At 50.1% G+C, this 18,248-nt stretch overlaps 1 protein-coding gene across 2 annotated transcripts in view; it reads left to right on the top strand.

Moving 5' to 3' along the window:
* Positions 1-495: 495 nt before the first annotated feature.
* Positions 496-18,248, top strand: part of PACSIN1 (protein kinase C and casein kinase substrate in neurons 1) — a 388,443-nt gene continuing 370,690 nt past the window's right edge. Inside the window, exon 1 of one of the 2 annotated variants that reach the window (XM_078644260.1) lies at positions 496-713. The gene's annotated coding sequence lies outside the window, so the exon portion shown is untranslated. The remainder of the gene's footprint in view (positions 714-18,248) is intronic. The other variant, XR_013594889.1, reaches the window with a different exon arrangement.

The raw sequence follows: 18,248 nt of genomic DNA on the forward strand, positions 1-18,248 counted from the left end.
TATATTACACTAAAACTTTCCCACAAAACCAGCTGAAATAAATAAAAGTGGGACCGAGTGATAGCAACAGAGAGTTATCACTTTACAAAGGGGGGTTCTTAGAAAGTGGGAGCCAATGGCAATGCCCACGTTGCCCATGTCTCAAAAGGCCTGTGGAAACGAGCCATAAACTCTATTTCTCATTCCCCCGTAGGGGAAGGCGCCCCCTGCTACTCACACCTGGAATAGAGGCCTTTCCTTTAGTCTTCCTTGGGGCTGCAGCGACCTTGCAGGTGTCTCCTGGAGGGATGCAGTGTGTATCTCCCTCTCCTCGGGGTGGAATCCTTCCTCGTAGGGGGGAGGCGCTCCCGGGGATTCCTCCTCTGGTGGGAGGAGCCTGCCTTGCAGTCGTGTTTTCACCTCCTGCTCTCTCACAATCATTAGGCAGAGCCGGGACCTGATTCGCTGGCTAAAAATGCCTCTCTAAGCTGCGAGCTGATCTTTACCCCCTCCTCCTCCGCCGCCTCCTTCTCCTCCCCATCTGCTGTGACCTTCTCCGGCTCAGAGAGGAGGCAGGCTTCGGTGCCCGGGCAGCAGCTGGGTACGGCGGCGGCTGCAGGTGGCTCTGCTGGGCGCACGGTGCTTCCACCTGGGAGCTTGGACCATCGGTGCCCGCACCTGCGCCCCTGGGGACCCCGCATGGTGACGCCAGCAGGTGCCTCCGCGACTCCAAGGTATGTTGTCTTGATGCTGGGCACCAGCTGGGCCCGGGAGGGGGGGGGGGTGTCCGGGGCACCCGACTTCCATCCCAGGTAGGCGCCCCGCCACCCTGGGGCTCGGCACCGCCCCCTGCCGGATCGGCTCAGGGGTGCTGGCTCTCTCTACACATTGGTGCATCCTCCCTGGTGACAGCCCTGCTCATTAGTAGTCAGGGCTCCTGGCAGTCACCCAGAGTGTGTTACCATCAGCTGGGCGCGCGATGCCAGCCTTGTGCATCTCGCGCGCCTGCCCCCTCCCAGGTCGCTTTGACGTCATTGGAGGCAGCGTTAACCACGCGGAGACCGACCGCATCCACTATTATTTCTCGCTCAGTATATGCATGTATGTTATGGCATGTTGTTTCAAGTTTTTCTTATGTTATGTTGTGCCGTAAGAGCATGTACTAGAATTAAGAGGTATTTGCAAGAGTTTCACCACAAGCTCCAAAGATTCAAATTCTCACTTGTGAATGATATATTGTGCTCACCGGAAGAGCAGTACTAGCGCCTGTACTAAAATACTGGTCTTGAAGTCCTGGTGCTCAGCCGCAGCCATTCTAAGAGCAGAGTGATGCCTAACTGTGGACACCAGAGCTGTGGTAAACATGTCTCCGTGGAAAATCTGGAAAACAGTACTGGGTCCCCACGGCAACCTATAGAACGATGTTTACTGTGACCACTGGTAGACCAGTACTGGCACATCACTGGAAGCACCGGAGTAGTGGCACTGGCATCACTGGGGAGACAGTGCGGTTCGCTCATTAAGTGTACTGTAAGAGCAGGAGAGTACAGTAGTGGCTCCTTGGTGTGACGAGCGGCAGAGCAGTACTGGTGCAGTACGAGGTAGTGGTACTGGTGGAACAGCAGCGCTGCCTCGATGTGAGCGCAGGGAGAGCCAGGGCTTGAACTAGGAAGGAAAAAACTGTGTGTGTGGGGGAGGGGTTTCTCAAAGGTGCGTGGCCTATCTAATTCAGGGCGTGGCTTATAAAAAGGTCCAAACGCAAACCCTTAGAATACTGTGCCCCTGACTGGTTTGTTGCTGTTAAAAAAATCAATAACTATGACTTCGTTATAGATTATTGAAAATGCCTCAGTTTTGAAATCATGAGACTGAAAGAACTATAAGGGGTTGCTTTGAAGTTGCATCAAAGGCAGTGAAAGGTAGTGTTGATGCAGAGTTACCGCTTTGTAGGTCTCGGACTACGAAGGCTGCGCTTGCGCAGTCTCGCTCCGAGACTTTATGTCTACAGTATGGGGGCTTGAACCCGCCCCTCTTTTCCATTGGCTGGCTTCCTAAACGGAGGCCAGCCATTGGAGGAGAGGGGCATCACTCCGTTGAAGACGGGATTCGGGGGTGTTTTTAGGTCTCGCGCCTGCGATGCATATGGCGAAGCCATATGCGCATCGCGCTGGCGCGATACTATAGTTGCCGGGTCTGCTTCCCAGGAGAAAGGAGACTGGCACGCGCACGCTCAGGAAAGCGATCGGAGCCGGCCGCGCGCGCGCGTTCCCAATCTCCTGTCTCTCTGGTTAGGGCTCGCTGCGAAAAGCGTGTCAGAGATGGCGATGTGCATGCTCACGGCGACGTCTCCGCCGCGCGCCACAGCCCCATGATGATGGTGACGTCAGTGGACGCTCGCCGCCTCCGGCGGCTGCTGGGTGCAGGGCTGGCCGGCGGTCGCTGCTCCTGGACTCCCGTCCCTCGCTGGACTTCCTGTGCTCCAGCGCCTTGTTGCACTTCTCCCCCGGCCCGCAATCCGCTGTCCGTAAGTTTTTACCACTTGCACAAAAGCACTTTTCAAGCCGTCTCCTCACACAGAAGCTTGGACCACTTCCAGGCTCGGCCAGAGCGCAGGCAGCTGACGCCTCTGCGGGGACTACCCCCGGCGTCCTCAAGTTATGGAGTCACACTGGACAGGGCGGTGCTCGGAGAACTTTTCACCTGCATGTGCTCTGCCCTCACAATCTGCCACGGAAGGCTCCGTCTGCACAGCTCGCCACACCCTGCAAAAAGAATCAGAGTGCTTTACATGAAATGCCACCACACTTTCTGCTAGGGTGCCCCTGCTCTGCGGCATGAAGTAGCTCACGATAAAATCTTTTAATTCCTGAACATGACTAAGTGTTTTAAAAAAACAACGTATTGTGGTTTAGCAGTAAAAGAGCCGTACGTCACAGTGTAGGTTGCAGGCAAATATTATTTGGGATCCCAGCAAACAGCACAGTTATTTATTGGAGGGAAATATTTCTTTGGGCAGACATGTTTGGTTTCACCACGCTGCGTTTATGTACACAGTGCATCTGATAGCAGCCAGCAAGAGCAGGGGACAGAAATGTCGCACCCCACAGCACACACATGGAGCTGCCTCTCCTCTGTTCAGACAGTGCTCTTGCAGCTATATAACACCGCCTTCATTTTAGTCTTTGAGCACTATTTACTTTATTGACTTTCTATTACTGCAGTCACGACGTGTTTGAATGTAAGCAAAGCACGCTGTGTCTGCAGTAAGCAGCCAGGACAATGGCGGCAGGCATTCCAGTGCCAAAGGTCTCGATTTTTATTTTTACAAAGCCTTTCCTACCACGCTTTTGTGGTCTCTCAACTACATAAATAACAGGTAGTACTACTGTCGAACGTGATGGCATTCAATTTACCAACCTAAGGAAGATGGAAGGCTCAAGCTGTCTTTAGTAGAATTCGACTTTGGTTTGCATGTCAGTGGCAGCAGCAGCTTCTTCGTAGAATCTACAAATTGTGATAGAGTTGTTTTTGTTTTAAGGAGACACATTTATTTTTCACCAGACCCCTTAACTTTGTTAACACAGCCGTCTATTTTAGTTACTTGAAATTCTTTGCACTTTAAGGAAGTGAGCGTGTGCCCTTATCTGTGTGTCATGCAACATGTGGCAAACTGAATCTTTTTGAAATAGCTGAGGTGTCTACATTTAAATCAGTATTTAATTGTCACGTCGCCAATGAATGCAATAGGAAACAACCATTTACAATGCAGTAGGTCTCGCATTTACGCGAGTTTAAGCTATTGCCATTGGAAATGACAATGCCTTTCATTTATGTTTTAAAAACTAAAACATAAATAAAAGGCATTGTCATTTACAATGCCAATAGCTCAAAGCCGCGTAAATGCGAGACCTATTGCATTGCAAATGCTTGTTTACTTTCTTTCTGTTTTCTTTCTCTCCTCTTCCCATTGGCTGGAATTTTACATTCCAGCCAACAGGAAGAGGAGAGAAAGAAAACCACGCCCCTGAATCCGAAAATGAAGCTGCTTTCTCCGAGGCATTCTTGCTTCGCCTCGGAGAAACGTGGTGGTGTTTCCATGTCCTCCGTCCCGCTCTCGCCTCCCCCCTTCCCTCTGCCCGCAGCCCTCCTCCGTCAGATTTATGCCACTGTAACTGTGCGCTTTTCACTACAAGATTTTCCGGCATGTTTCTCATCCGTCTAGCGTGCCTCGTGGAGTCAAGGCCCCTCGCCCAGGCCCACAGGTCACCAGAGGCCCAGCTGGTTGTTGCACAATGAGGGAGTGAGTGGCAGAAGGTGGCATCACACACACCATTGGGCTACCTACAGCACAGAGTGTGACCAGAGGAGCACGATAAAGGCCACGAGGGCCTGGGCGTCTGGCAAGTTACCCAAGCAACTGGGGAGAGGAAGTCATTTAGCCAAAGTCACACAGTTCTGCTGCACCCACCTGCATGAAAATATACAACCTCGTAACTTAAAGTAGCTCAACTCCCTCTCCCTCCTCTCCCCCATGTGTGTCGCTGTCACCTGATCACAGGTATTATTAGAAAATGTTACATTTGGCACACCACGTCTTCCCCCTTACCTCGAGACACGTCCTTCTTTTGCCGCATGTGACACGATCTTGGGCCCCACGCAGATGCATAATAATGAGCCCAGAGCCCACACCTGCACAGTGGCGTAAAGAAACTAGAAAGGGGGGCTGCAATGTACGTGAGCCCCCTCCCCTCCCACACAGTAAAGTCCGTCACTGGTGCACAATCCCGGAGGGGGTCCCCTGGAGCTCGCCCCACCCCCGTACCGTGGGGGCAGTTGTTACGTCACCGGTGACCTCTAGTCCTGCTGCCTCAGTAAATAGAGTCGGTTTTGCAATTGTAGCGCCGTTTAAGTCACTCAAGCGTCGCTCTTCTTTTAACTTAGCATTTAGCACGTCCCACACTTGATTTGAATCGCCACGGTGGGTTAGAGATCAGCTGCCTCCCGCTCCCAATCTCTTAAACCTGCAGAAATGCGCCGTGTCCTTCAGTCATGTGAAATACAAGTTAATTCCTAGAAATTGCACTTCAGGAAACTGCATGGGGGCGAAAACCTGTTTTCTATGATTGCAATTTGTAAAGCGCACACTAAGGGTCTCAAGGCGCTTAGGGCCGTTGAGAAGAGTCACATGGTGCTGAGCTGCCTCCCGCACCAGGGATCGAACCGAACCATGAACCCTCTCCTTCGGAGTCAGACGCCCTGCCCTGTGGAGACACGCGTTTTTGACTTTAATATTGCGAGTTTGGGTGCAAACATTTCAACAGCAGTTCTCGAGCTCTAAAATTTGCGAGTACCTCATCCGCTCCATGGGTTTGTTACGATTCTGGGACTTGTAGTCCATTATAAAACTGGAACTACAACCCCAGAATGCAGTACTGACTAGATTAATGACGCGTGGACCGAGTTGGCGGCGCCGGTGACAGTGGTCTTCCAGTAAAGCAGGAATGAAGCTGAGGAAGGGGGCCCTACTGCCCCTATAGGGCTTGCTCCTAATACAGGTGCGATCCTGTCATTTTGCATTATATTGTGAGGTGTGTTTGTTTCATGTGAGCGTTTTGTTTGTAGTAGTGCCCTATCCATAAATGTTCGCACCTCCCCCACCCCCTCGCCCCCCCTTCGCCCGCACTCCATGGATTTTTGCACCCCGCTCCCCCTGCACGCACTCCGCTGGCCATGCCTTTCCAGCCCCCCTTTCCCCCTCCACCGCCATTTCAAATGCTTGTTAGAAGTTGTGTTGGTCGCTTGTGTATAGGAGCCCTTAAGTTGGTCCTGGGAACCATTATTTCTCCCACACGGAAACATGAATGTGTGTGTGCCTGTGTGTTTGTGTCAATGTGTGTGGCATCTGTGTGTGTGCTTGTGTGTATCTGTGTGTGCCTGGGAGTGTGTGTGTGTGTGCGCGCATGCGTGTGTGTGCATCTGTGTGCGTGCGTGTCTGCATATGTGTGTATGTGTGCATGCCTGTGTGCGTTTTGCTGTGTATATGAATGCATCTGTGTGTGTGTGCATGCCTGTGTGTGGGTGCGCGCGTGTCCAGGGCAATGTAATCCTTCACTTCTGTCAACATGAACATAAAAATGAATTTTATGTTTGAATCACATTTGCAGTTGGAAGGATGAAATGACTGCTGATGTGGTCAGGCCTTGCCTCAATATGGGGTTCTGATTAGGTAAATAACTTAGTCCTTGGCAGAGCACGGTGACGTTATTACAGGGACCGTCCCACGGTTTATCCTTTTGCGAAAAGCTGGTATTTCAGAAGGCAGCGCAATGGGTTCAATGAAGTTTGAAATGCTGAAGGGGAGGTTATTCAGTAGCCATTTTGGGTTCCCTTTTTTGCCAGATGTTGCACTAGCCACAGCTGAGTTAGGCGCGGTTCAGACGTTCAGTGAGCTGTTTTAGTACTTCATCCATGTCGACACCTGTAAGGGAGCCTGTTGTGTTGCGGGCGCTTAGTCGTCTTTAGGTTTTATACTGAGTGTTAAGTTGTGGCCTTTAAGGACTGCTAGGCCTCTCTTTATATTCTCTCACTGAAGCTTTTCTGGTTTGCCGCCCCCCCGACCATCCTGCTAGATACAGGTCTTGCTAGTGTCTCATTTTTATGGTTTTATCCCAATGTCGCAATGCATACAACAGTTTGAATAGTTTTACATTTTTGTATCCGGTGTCTGTCCCTTGAGTGTCCACTCCCTCAGTGCCTGTCCCCTGCGTGTCCACTCTGAGTTTCTGCCCCTTGAGTGCCCGCTCCCTGAGTGTGGGTCCCTACAGTGGGTGCCATGCTGTGCCCGGGGCGCCTCCTGATGGCACTGCTCCTCCTGCCTGCGCTCTGCCGGGCAGAGGAGGGTCTGGACTTCCCGACCTATGACGGCAAGGACCAGGTGCTGGAGCTGACGGAGCTCGGCTTGAAGCCGGCCTTGAAGTGCTATGAGGTGCTGTGCGTCTACTACCACCAGCCCGTGGGGCCCGACAGGCTCTCGCACAAGCGCTTCCAGCTGACAGAGATGGTGCTGGAGGTGAGTGCAAGCCCCCCACAATTCCCCCCCGTCGGTGAGCTGTGTCTCATGACGTGTGCTGAATACCAGGAGCTGTGTCTTATGACGTGTTCTGAATATCACTCTCTTAAGCAACTTCCTCAGTTGTGTTGTATGCTAGACCCCTGTCATGTTTTATCTCTTATTTGCTTATGTTACATAGTACGTGTTGCTATGTTGTGTTACCTTTTTGGCATTCCTATAGCGCGCAGTCTGAGAGTAGGGGCTCCAGGCGCTTTACCCTGGAAGGTTTCGTGCTGTGCATCCATCTGGTTACTGTCCCCTTGCACTAGGCCTGGCTGGTGTTTGGCGTGGTGCTTCTGGTGTGGCTCTCGGTTTCACACCGGTGGCTTGTTCACAGAGCTGCAGTGTGTGATGTTGGTGTTGGGAAGGTGTGGCCCTGGGCTTTGCTGGGGCACACCCCACATCAGTGAGATGTCCGTCCCTGGCAGGTGGCGGTACTCTGGGTGCACTGCCGGTGTGTGCGTGCAGTGGATCAGGTGTGTTACACATGTGTGTGTGTGGTTCTGTGTCTTTGAGATGGATGTGTGTGGTGTTGTGCCTAATGAGTTGTTCGTGTTTGTGAGTCACTTGCCTCCACAGCAGTTGCTGAGGTGGGCGTGCCTTAATGACGTGTTGAATTTATATTGAATAAGATTCAGAATGTTCTGTCAAGAATTGTTCTCTGACTTTAAGTTATAGAGAGAAAGAGTGTGTCACGTTGTGTTTCTGTGTTGCTTAATTTAGTGAAGGACTACATAACTGTTCCTATAGAGTTGTGCTTGGTATGTGGCGAGCTGGCTAGTGTGTGTGTGGCTCTGTTTATGTGTGTGTGTGGATCTGTCTGTGTGTGTGTGTGTGTGTGTGGCTCTGTGTGTGTGTGGCTCTGTGTGTGTGTGGCTCTGTCTGTGTGTGTGGCTCTGTGTGTGTGTGTGTGGCTCTCTGTGTGTGGCTCTGTCTGTGTGTGTGTGGCTCTGTCTGTGTGTGTGTGGCTCTGTCTGTGTGTGTGTGGCTCTGTCTGTGTGTGTGCGGCTCTGTCTGTGTGTGTGTGTGGCTGGCTCTGTCTGTGTGTGTGTGTAGATCTGTGTGTGTGTGGCTCTGTCTGTGTCTGTGGCTCTGTCTGTGGCTCTGTCTGTGTCTGTGTGTGGCTCTGTGTGTGTGTGGCTCTGTCTGTGTGTGTGTGTCGCTCTGTCTGTGTGTGTGTGGCTCTGTCTGTGTGTGTGTGTGTGGCTCTGTCTGTGTGTGTGGCTCTGTCTGTGTGTGTGTGGCTCTGTCTGTGTGTGTGTGGCTCTGTCTGTGTGTGTGTGGCTCTGTCTGTGTGTGTGTGTGGCTCTGTGTGTGTGTGGCTCTGTGTGTGTGTGTGTGGCTCTGTGTGTGTGTGTGTGTGTGGCTCTGTGTGTGTGTGTGGCTCTGTCTGTGTGTGTGTGGCTCTGTGTGTGTGTGGCTCTGTGTGTGTGTGGCTCTGTCTGTGTGTGTGTGGCTCTGTCTGTGTGTGTGTGGCTCTGTCTGTGTGTGTGTTTGGCTGGCTCTGTCTGTGTGTGTGTGTGTGTGGCTCTGTGTGTGTGTGGCTCTGCCTGTGTCTGTGGCTCTGTGTGTGGCTCTGTGTGTGTCTGTGTGTGGCTCAGTGTGTGTGCGTGGCTCTATCTGTGTGTGTGTGGCTCTGTCTGTGTGTGTTGGCTCTGTCTGTGTGTGTGTGGCTCTGTGTGTGTGTGGCTCTGTCTGTGTGTGTGGCTCTGTCTGTGTGTGTGGCTCTGTCTGTGTGTGTGGCTCTGTCTGTGTGTGTGTGTGGCTCTATGTGTGTGTGGCTCTGTGTCTGTGTGTGGCTCTGTGTGTGTGTGTGGCTCTGTCTGTGTGTGTGTGGCTCTGTCTGTGTGTGTGTGGCTCTGTCTGTGTGTGTGACTCTGTCTGTGTGGCTCTGTGTGTGTGTGGCTCTGTGTGTGTGTGTGTGGCTCTGTGTGTGTGTGTGGCTGTGCGTGTGTGTGTGGCTCTGTGTGTGGCTCTTTGTGTGTGGGTGCGTGTGTCTCTGTGTGTGTGTGTGTGTGGGTGCAAATGCAACAGGTCTCGCATTTGCGAGAGATTAAGCGATTGGCATTGTAAATGACAATGCCATATTGTAAAAGGTGGGGCAGATTTCAATCGATAATACCCAAGTATTGCCCGGCGTTAGTCGCCTCTCATACCACTCGAAATTATCAAACAAAGAGGCAGGCGCTGGAGACTGGAAGGCAGGAAACAGAGGTTTATTCCGACGGAGCAGAACACGTCAAATCAGACAACAGGGTATCTTCTCGAGGTGCTCTAACCGCATCTCTGAGGCCTGGCCTCTTATACACAAGTTTATGACTTTATTGCATGAAACACATTCCTGTCAATGCTTTGAAGTACGGAAAGACATCCTTGAAATCCCCGTTTCAAGCCCGTTCCCACACACATTTACAGTAGAAGTCCCCACCCCGATCTCAGCAGGTGATGACTGTCGCGCAGCTGGATATTCCGCCGATTCCCGGAATGTGTGCGGCTGATCAGATCTCATGGGGTGGGGGGTTTCTATTAGCCTTAGATCCTTTGAAGAGGGGCAGCTGTCTACTGTATGGGCAATAAACTGCATCCGCAGGGCTAGGTGACGGCCTGGGATCGGGCCGGACAATCGGGCACAGAGGATGGGGGTTCATCAAAGGATGTGTGCATCAAAGGGACGGAGGGAGGTGTTAGCCGGGTACGGGATGTGGTTCCGAGGCAGGGTCGCGCTGAAGGAGGTGGTTTATGGCCCGAGCGTGTGAGAGCGGGGGCTGTCAGTGCGCGGGGGATGTTTGCGAGGTCGAGAGAGAGACGCGCTGGGTATCGGCAGTGGGCAGAGAGGCCATGGCATTCAAAATGGCTGCTGCTTACGCGCATATATGAGCCTGAAAGGGATGCATGGGCTTCCGCAGAAATTTTTCCAGGGGGGGGCAACATTTTTACTTCATCACCATCCTCCGACATAATTGAGCACACGTATTAAATAAACAAATAAAACATCTAATAAAACAAAAGAGCTTAAATAACAAAAGAAACCCATGGGGTGGGAGAAATATCATGTAAGGCTTCACAGCAGATTACCTGGCAACCACAATGAAACAGAGGAAAAAATAAACAAGCAATGGCATAGCCAATAGGTCTCGCCTTTGGGACATTATAAGTGTTTAGCAATGCAACACTTGATGTTGTTGCACCAAGGATATTGTACTGGACAACTAAACACTTATAAGGTCCCAAAGGGGAGACCTATTGGCTATGTCAATGCTGGTTTTTTTTTAATGACAAGCAGTGCTATAGGGCTCCGGCTACCACTTAGTCCACCACATCCCACGTAGATGCTGCAGCCATCTTTGAATGGTTTTAAAGCCAATTTAAAAGCTGTCACCAGTGAATGTTAATCCCTATCTCAACTGTGAGACTGCTCTCCTGCTTCCCAATTCTATTAAATACAAATTATGTAAAAAGAGCATCCCATTCTGAGCTACACAGCTCATCCTACCCACGTTTCATGCGCAGATTTGAAATACTGATGGTTTGGGCTTCCCGGAATTCAACTGGTTGAGAGGTGGACTGGTGTAGAGAGGTAGAGAGAGAGAGGTGTAGATAGGTAGAGAGACAGAGGTCGAGAGAGGTAGAGGGAGAGGTAGAGAGAGAGAGGTAGAGAGGTAGAGGTAGGTAGAGAGAGGTAGAGGTAGAGGTAGGGAGAGAGAGATAGGTAGAGAGAGAGGTAGAGAGAGAGGTAGAGGTGTAAAGGTAGAGAGAGAGAGGTATAGAGAGAGAGGGAGGGGTAGAGAGAGAGAGAGAGAGAGGTAAAGGAGGAGAGGTGGAGAAAGAGGTCGAGAGGTAGAGGTAGAGAGAGAGTGATAGAGGGAGAGGTAGAGAGGTAGAGAGAGGTAAAGAGGTAGAGAGAGAGAGGTAGAGAGAGAGAGGGAGAGGAAGGGAGAGAGGAAGAGAGAAAGGTAGAGAGAGAGGTAGAGAGGGGTAGAGAGAGAGGTAGAGAGAGGTAGAGGTAGAGAGAGAGAGAGAGGTAGAGAGAGAGAGGTAGAGAGAGAGGTAGAGAGGTAGAGAGGTAGAGGTAGAGAGGTAGAGAGGTAGAGGTAGAGAGAGAGAGAGAGAGAGAGAGAGGTAGAGAGAGAGAGGTAGCGAGAGAGAGGTAGAGAGAGAGAGGTAGAGAGAGAGAGGTAGAGAGAGAGAGTGGTAGAGAGAGATGTAGACAGAGGTAGAGGTAGGGAGAGAGAGAGGTAGAGGGAGAGAGGTAGAGAGAGAGTGGTAGAGGGAGAGGTAGAGAGGGAGAGAGAGGTAAAGAGGTAAAGAGGTAGAGAGAGGTAGAGAGAGAGGGAGGAAGAGAGAGAGGTAGAAAGAGAGGTAGAGAGAGAGGAAGAGAGGGGTAGAGAGAGGTAGAGAGAGAGGTAGAGAAAGAAGTAAAGAGAGAGGTAGAGAGAGAGAGATAGAGGTAGAGGTAGGGAGAGAGAGAGAGGTAGAGAGAGAGGTAGAGAGGGAGAGAGAGGTAAAGACGTAGAGAGAGGTAGAGAGAGGTAGAGAGAGAGGTAGAGAGAGAGAGGAAGAGAGAGGTAGAAATAGTGGTAGAGAGAGAGGTAGAGAGGGGTAGAGGGGGGTAGGGAGAGAGGTAGAGAGAGAGGTAGAGAGAGAGCGAGAGAGAGGTAGAGAGAGGTAGGGAGAGAGGTAGAGAGAGGTAGAGAGAGAGGTAGAGAGAGAGGTAGAGAGAGAGAGGTAGAGGTAGAGAGATGTAGAGAGGTAGAGAGATGTAGAGAGGTAGAGAGAGAGAGGTAGAGAGAGAGGTAGAGAGAGAGAGAGAGCGCTAGAGAGAGAGGGAGGTAGAGAGAGGTAGAGGTAGAGAGGTAGAGAGAGGTAGAGAGAGGTAGAGAGAGGTAGAGAGAGGTGGAGAGAGAGGTGGAGAGAGAGGTGGAGAGAGAGGTAGAGAGCGGGAGGTAGAGAGAGAGAGGTAGAGAGAGAGAGGTAGAGAGGGAGGTAGAGAGAGAGGTATGGAGAGAGAGGTAGAGAGAGAGAGAGGTAGAGAGAGAGAGAGACGTAGAGAGAGAGGGAGGTAGAGAGAGAGAGGTAGGGAGAGAGAGGTAGAGAGAGAGAGGTAGAGAGAGAGAGGTAGAGGTAGAGAGCTGTGGAGAGGTAGAGAGAGGTAGAGAGAGAGAGGTAGAGAGAGGTGGAGAGAGAGAGGTGGAGAGAGATAGGTGGAGAGAGAGAGGTAGAGCGAGAGGTAGAGAGAGAGGTAGAGAGGGAGAGGTAGAGAGGGAGAGGTAGAGAGAGAGAAGTAGAGAGAGAGAGGTAGAGAGACAGGTAGAGGTAGAGAGGTAGAGAGAGAGAGGTAGAGAGAGAGAGGTAGAGAGAGAGAGGTAGAGAGAGAGAGAGGTAGAGAGAGAGAGAGGTAGAGAGAGAGAGAGAGAGAGAGAGAGAGAGAGGTGTAGAGAGAATGGTGTAGAGAGGTAGGTAGAGATAGAGAGGTAAAGAGAGAGAAGTAGAGAGAGAGGTAGGGAGAGGTAAAGAGGTAGAGAGAGGTAGAGAGACGTAGAGAGAGGTAGAGAAGTAAGAGGTAGAGAGGTAGAGAGAGGTAGAGAGAGAGGTAGAGGTAGAGAGAGAGAGAGAGAGGTAGAGAAAGAGGTAGAGAAAGAGGTAGAGAGAGAGGTAGAGAGGTAGATTGGAGAACCTAACATTTCCAGAGCATTAAAGGCTCTACTCATTTGTAATGTCATTCCTTTCACTGCACATCCTGCTTTATCTAAATAACTAGACCCCTTATATACAAAAGGATGTTGTGGTCATAAAGCTTACAATTTGCAGCATCACAGTGGTTGCTACTGATGGTTTTTACCCCTTCTTAGGGCCCCTGCAGCTCCACTCTTCCCTAGCTTGAAAAATGTGCACCCCCCCCCCCCCGAAATTTGACTCTAGGTGCGCCTTTGCTTCAAGCTGTGGGAGCAGCCAGGCCCGGACCTTCTCTCTTGCCCCTCAGCAGCAGTTTTCCCGCTCATCAAGCAGGACCGTCATTGCAAGCGCTTTCTCACGCTTTTAAAATTGACGGCCCTGCAGACAAACACCACTGTCTGTGGGGGCTGTCAATTGTGACGGACCGGTGTTCCAGGGGGGGGCAAGTGCCCCCTCTTGCCCTCCCCTGCGGACGCCGTGTCAGTACTGCACTTGTACCGTATGAACAATGTGTCAGTATTGCACAGGTAGCGAATGAAGGATGTGTCAGTACTGCACAGGTACTGAATAAAGGGTTTGTCAGTACTGCACAGCCCTTATATAGTTATGTCCATGAACACTTGTTTGATCTGGGGGTTCTCCTCTGCTTTTATTTTTATAAGCGTATAAGTCGCCATTTAATTCTACATATATTATAGAAACAAGTATATTTATCAGCAAGAGATGATCAAATATTGTTATTGCAATAGATAACTGGAATGCACCGTCATGGCACAAAAGTACGATTGTTTATAATATTTTGGGCAAGTATATATATTGCAGCCTTTCATACTACAAGTGTGCACTCAACAGAGAATAATGATGTGTATGACAAATGTGTGTCACAGGAAACAACTAAATGCAGTCAGCAGGAGTCCACATTGTGACCAACTGCTGCTACTCTATGCAGTAGCGACTCGCATAGGTAAGAGGGCTGGGCGGGGCGGGGTGGGGATGGTGGAGTAAAATTAAATAAATAAACAAAACCACTTACCTGGCGATGCGGCGAGCTCAAGGTAAGTGGTTTTATTCATTCATTTATGTATTTATTTCATTTTATTTATCCCGTCGTCTGTCGACTTCCCCCACCTCCCACGTGGTCCCCGCCCCGCCCCACAGCCCAACTGCTCTTACCTTTGCGAGCTGCTACTGACGCTATGGTTTCATTAATGCCACAGCAGGAGGTCTGTAGTGTCGGCATCCTTTTCTAATACTTCGGTCTTAGTAGTTTTGCCTACTTTGGCAAACTTACCTCGAGTACTGTCCGAAGCATTTCATTTTTTACACGTCCAGGTTGATGTATAAGTGTGATATTTTCAATCTCGTACCATATCCTAGAGAGCAACTGAATATTTGTGTTCTGACTCCTTGCTTCGTTGTACCAAAATACAGATGTATTCCTGGGGATTTGATTAGCAATGCGGTAACTAAACAGAATTGTTTTACATATGCATATTTGGTTGTGGTGAACTGGCAGGCACAGGGCAATTTTTTCTAGGGAGAAATGTGCATGTAATAGCTATTTTGGCTGCAAATGATTGTGGGTCTGAATTTTTGCAGTCTGCTTTTTCCATCTATGTTTTCACATTCAACTGCATCCCAGCTTGTGTAACTGACAATTTTTATTTTACTCTATGTATATCCCTCTATGATCTTAATAGTCCAACTCAGATATTCATATCACATTCGAATGCAATTATAAATAAATCTACATACTGACTCAGCTATGCAGCGAGTGCAAAGTAAGTGGTTTATTTTTTTATTTTATTTTGCTTTCCCTATCCCGTTGTCTGTCCACTTCCCCCCAATCACCCTGCCCACCCCGCTCCGCCCCACTCTGCCCCACTGATGTCACCTGCGCCGGCCGCGCCTGCAAAGTTCTCTGAATTATGCACATGGGATGCTGGAGTAAGGACCCAAGATGTTTGTAGAAGCTGCCCATGCTTGGTGCCATTGAGAATGTTAGGTGAAATGATAATTTGACAATCTGTCCAACACCAGTGACTCTATCCTGGCCTGTACTCCTGAGGCAGAGAGCTACACCATTAGCCAGTGACGGCTGCCTCTGTATGAGGATGGGGGCAGGAAGGGGAGGCATGATATAAAAAAAAATAACATCTTCTTCGTCTCTGCTGCCGCTGTACGTCTCTCCCGTAGTCCTTGCAGAGCACAGGAAGCACCCAGTCTCCAGGACTCTACCAGCCAATCACGATGCTGCAAGAGTAGCATCGTGATTGGACTGAGCAGCCGAAAACTGCAGCTGAGGCAGTAACTGGGAGGCTGGGCATGTTCTCCTCTGGACTGTGCTACACAGCCCAGTGGAGAACGTGCCAAGTGCGCATGACTGTTTGGACGGCCCCAGAGGGTAAACCACTCCTGCTCCATCTGACATGGGGGAGCCGAGCTGGAGTCGGAGTTCCACTTACAAAAATAAAGTGATAATAACGTTTTGTTATTATCATTTTCTTTTGCACTGCTCAACAAGCAGTGGGGGGACACTCCTACACCTTATCGGAGGAGCCGCCACTGCCATTAGCCCACGTTGCGATACTTCTTTGATGTTTCATCTCTGGGAGGCCTTCAGTCTTCTGGAACAAGACTCAGTCTACAGCAGGACAGCACCTTCCTTTGACCAGTTGACTAGTTGTGGTGCTTTACAAATGGTGTCCGTGGTTGGACTAAACTGCACTTCCAAAAAGAAGTGTAGGGCACTGTTACCTGGGGCAGAAGAGTGTTGAATTGAGCTTGAAAAGTAAACGGGTGCTACACAGGCCACACTCTCGCTACAAGTTTGGTGCTAACATTGTGAGCCCAAAGGCCACACTGAGTAGAATTGGCAGATGGTCTGGAGCTCACCACAGTTTGATCCAGAGAATACAGTATAAGAATGATGTAACACTGATTAAAAATACACACATTTCCATTCATGAGGAGTGTCCATCACCACAGGTGAATGAAGAACAGAGCCAGCGAGTTGGCAAGTTCTTCTCCACGTTTCCTATTTCTGTGCCCTTCTTCGTTCATAATCCATTCCATCAGCCTGGTGAGACCACTGGGCTTCCATGCAGTAATTTACGGAAAAGGAAACACCTGAGTGAGGATAGATATCTGCATAACATGTCAGTATAAACCCAGGGCAGGTCCATTTAGTCTTTGAATTTTTTGAGGATTACTGAGTTGGCATTGTACCTAGATTTCAAATACGCAGACGCTTTATTTTCCAGGGAGTACTGCACTTAATTAGCACATTACAGTAAATCCTTGGTGGTCCCTGATGTTAATATTTAGGCCCTCGAAGGCAGGATCGACTGGCCGTTGCCCTTTGACCCGCCCTGTACATAGTGAACATGAGCTGTGCAGCGGCACTTGTAAGTGGCAGCATTTGTTCAGAAGGTGGCTGGTTGGAAGGGGTTCTGCAAAACAAACGGCCGCTTTGGAAACTTAAGACCCAGAGATGCTATTGAGGAGGACTGTGCCAGGGGCCGGCGGTGGCATGTCAGCCCTGAGCCCAATGGCGTTAATGGAAGCGCCAGGTTGAGTAAGCAGTGACCTTTCCTCTTCTCCCTAATTGAATCCCCTCTTTCCTTGCCCCATTGCATCCACAGACTGAGCGATGCGCGTGAGATGTCAGAGTGGTGCTGATGAAACTGCAGAATCAGTAACCATGTCTACGGCAGTCGGATCCGCGGTCGCAGCCTCTGAGGATAAAGATAGAAGCAGGGCCGGCTTTAGCGCTGATGGCGCCCAGTGTGACAATGTATGTTGACGCCCCCCAATGACCACCTCCACCACTGATTCTCTCACTAGCACCCTTTAACAGTGACCAAGTCTCCATAGCCACTCTCTCTCAGATGCATTGAAGTAGTTGTATAGTACCACTTATACCAGTAAAGGATGTCACAGCACATTACACAGAGACAATCAAACATACGTGTGTACATCAGCTTATAAGATTTATTACATAAGCCAAAGGACTAAACGTGTTGGAGTCACATGTCATCCATACTGGTAAGCCATGTAGTTTAGGAGTGCTTAGTGTGGAGAAGCACAAACTCAGATTCGAAAAAAAAGAAACAGCATGGTGGGGAGTTTTCTTTAATAATAAGAATCGATTTCTACCCAAATTAACCCTTTTTGCAACATTAATCTGTGCTGTAATGTATACTTTGCAGTGTGTATGCAATTCTATGATGAAAGTTAATACCTCACTGTTCTATATTAGGACTTTAAAGTATACATTGCAAGTAACAAAAGGATGTCTCTTTTAACTCCTTGGATGTTCATGACGAGCTGAGCTCGTCATGAGCGACGGCGCTCCGGTGCTCATGACCGCGCCCGTCCCGTGGAACGCTCGCACGCTGGGCTAATTCCCCCGCTGTGCTGAACGTTCCATTGGAACGGGCGCGGTCATGACGAGCTCAGCCCGTCATGAGCACCGGAGCGCCGTGGCTCATGACGAGCTGACCTCGTCATGAGCATGGGGGCGCTGTACGCGCCCCCTGCCCCCCAGCACAGCGGCGAAATACCGCGAGCAGTGAAGGGGTTAAAAGCAGTAACCTGCTGATCTATTTACATTATATGCACTCTGTAATCTACATGGTACACGTTCTTTTGCAGCAGGCATATTAAACCTCTGCACTACCTCCACATAAAGTCAAAACTCCAATCTCTCTCCAGGACGAACATTAATGACATTTTTGTGAGGCCTGGTAATTGCCGGAGGAAAGGAACGCGGCAGCAGGTACTTTAAAAACATAATAAACTTGCAAACACGGCCCCCCCAGGAAGCCAGCACCCGTGCGGTGACACCGGCCGCACCACCCTGGATATTTATTTATTTATTTATTTATTATTACACTTATTAAGCGCGCAGCTACCCGGAGGTTTCCCGGCGCTAGAGCAAACTGATCAGTGATAGGCGCGAGGGACATTAGTTGTTGAAAAGCCAGGTCTTTATTCCCTTACGGAATTTCAGAAAGCACGATTCCGTGCGCAAAGACTGAGGAAGAGAATTCCATAGGGATGGGGCCAACAGAGCAAACGAGCGGCCACCCATTTTGGCTCTGTTGATGCGCGGAATTTTAAATTTGTTATGCGACAAGGACCTAAGTGTGCGGGGGGGAACATATTGCTGAACTAGAGCAGCAAGGTAGCGCGGGGCTCTATCAGTCATGATTTTATGCATGTAGCAGAGTGCTTTAAAATGCACTCTGCTTTCAATGCGCAACCAGTGCAGGTTCCGCCTGTGGTGGGTGACCGAGGATCTGGCAGGAAGGTGACAGATCAGGCGGACTGCCATATTCTGAACCACCTGGTATTTTCTGGTTACCTCTTTGGCAGCCCCTAAGAGCAGGATGTTCCCATAGTCCAGGCGTGAGATGACAAGGGCCTGGACGACGGTCCTCAAGGTGTCTGTAGGCAGCATCCAAGTGATCTTTCTCAGCCA

Source organism: Lissotriton helveticus, chromosome 5_1, assembly GCF_964261635.1.
Source record: "Lissotriton helveticus chromosome 5_1, aLisHel1.1, whole genome shotgun sequence".
Lineage (NCBI taxonomy): Eukaryota > Metazoa > Chordata > Amphibia > Caudata > Salamandridae > Lissotriton > Lissotriton helveticus.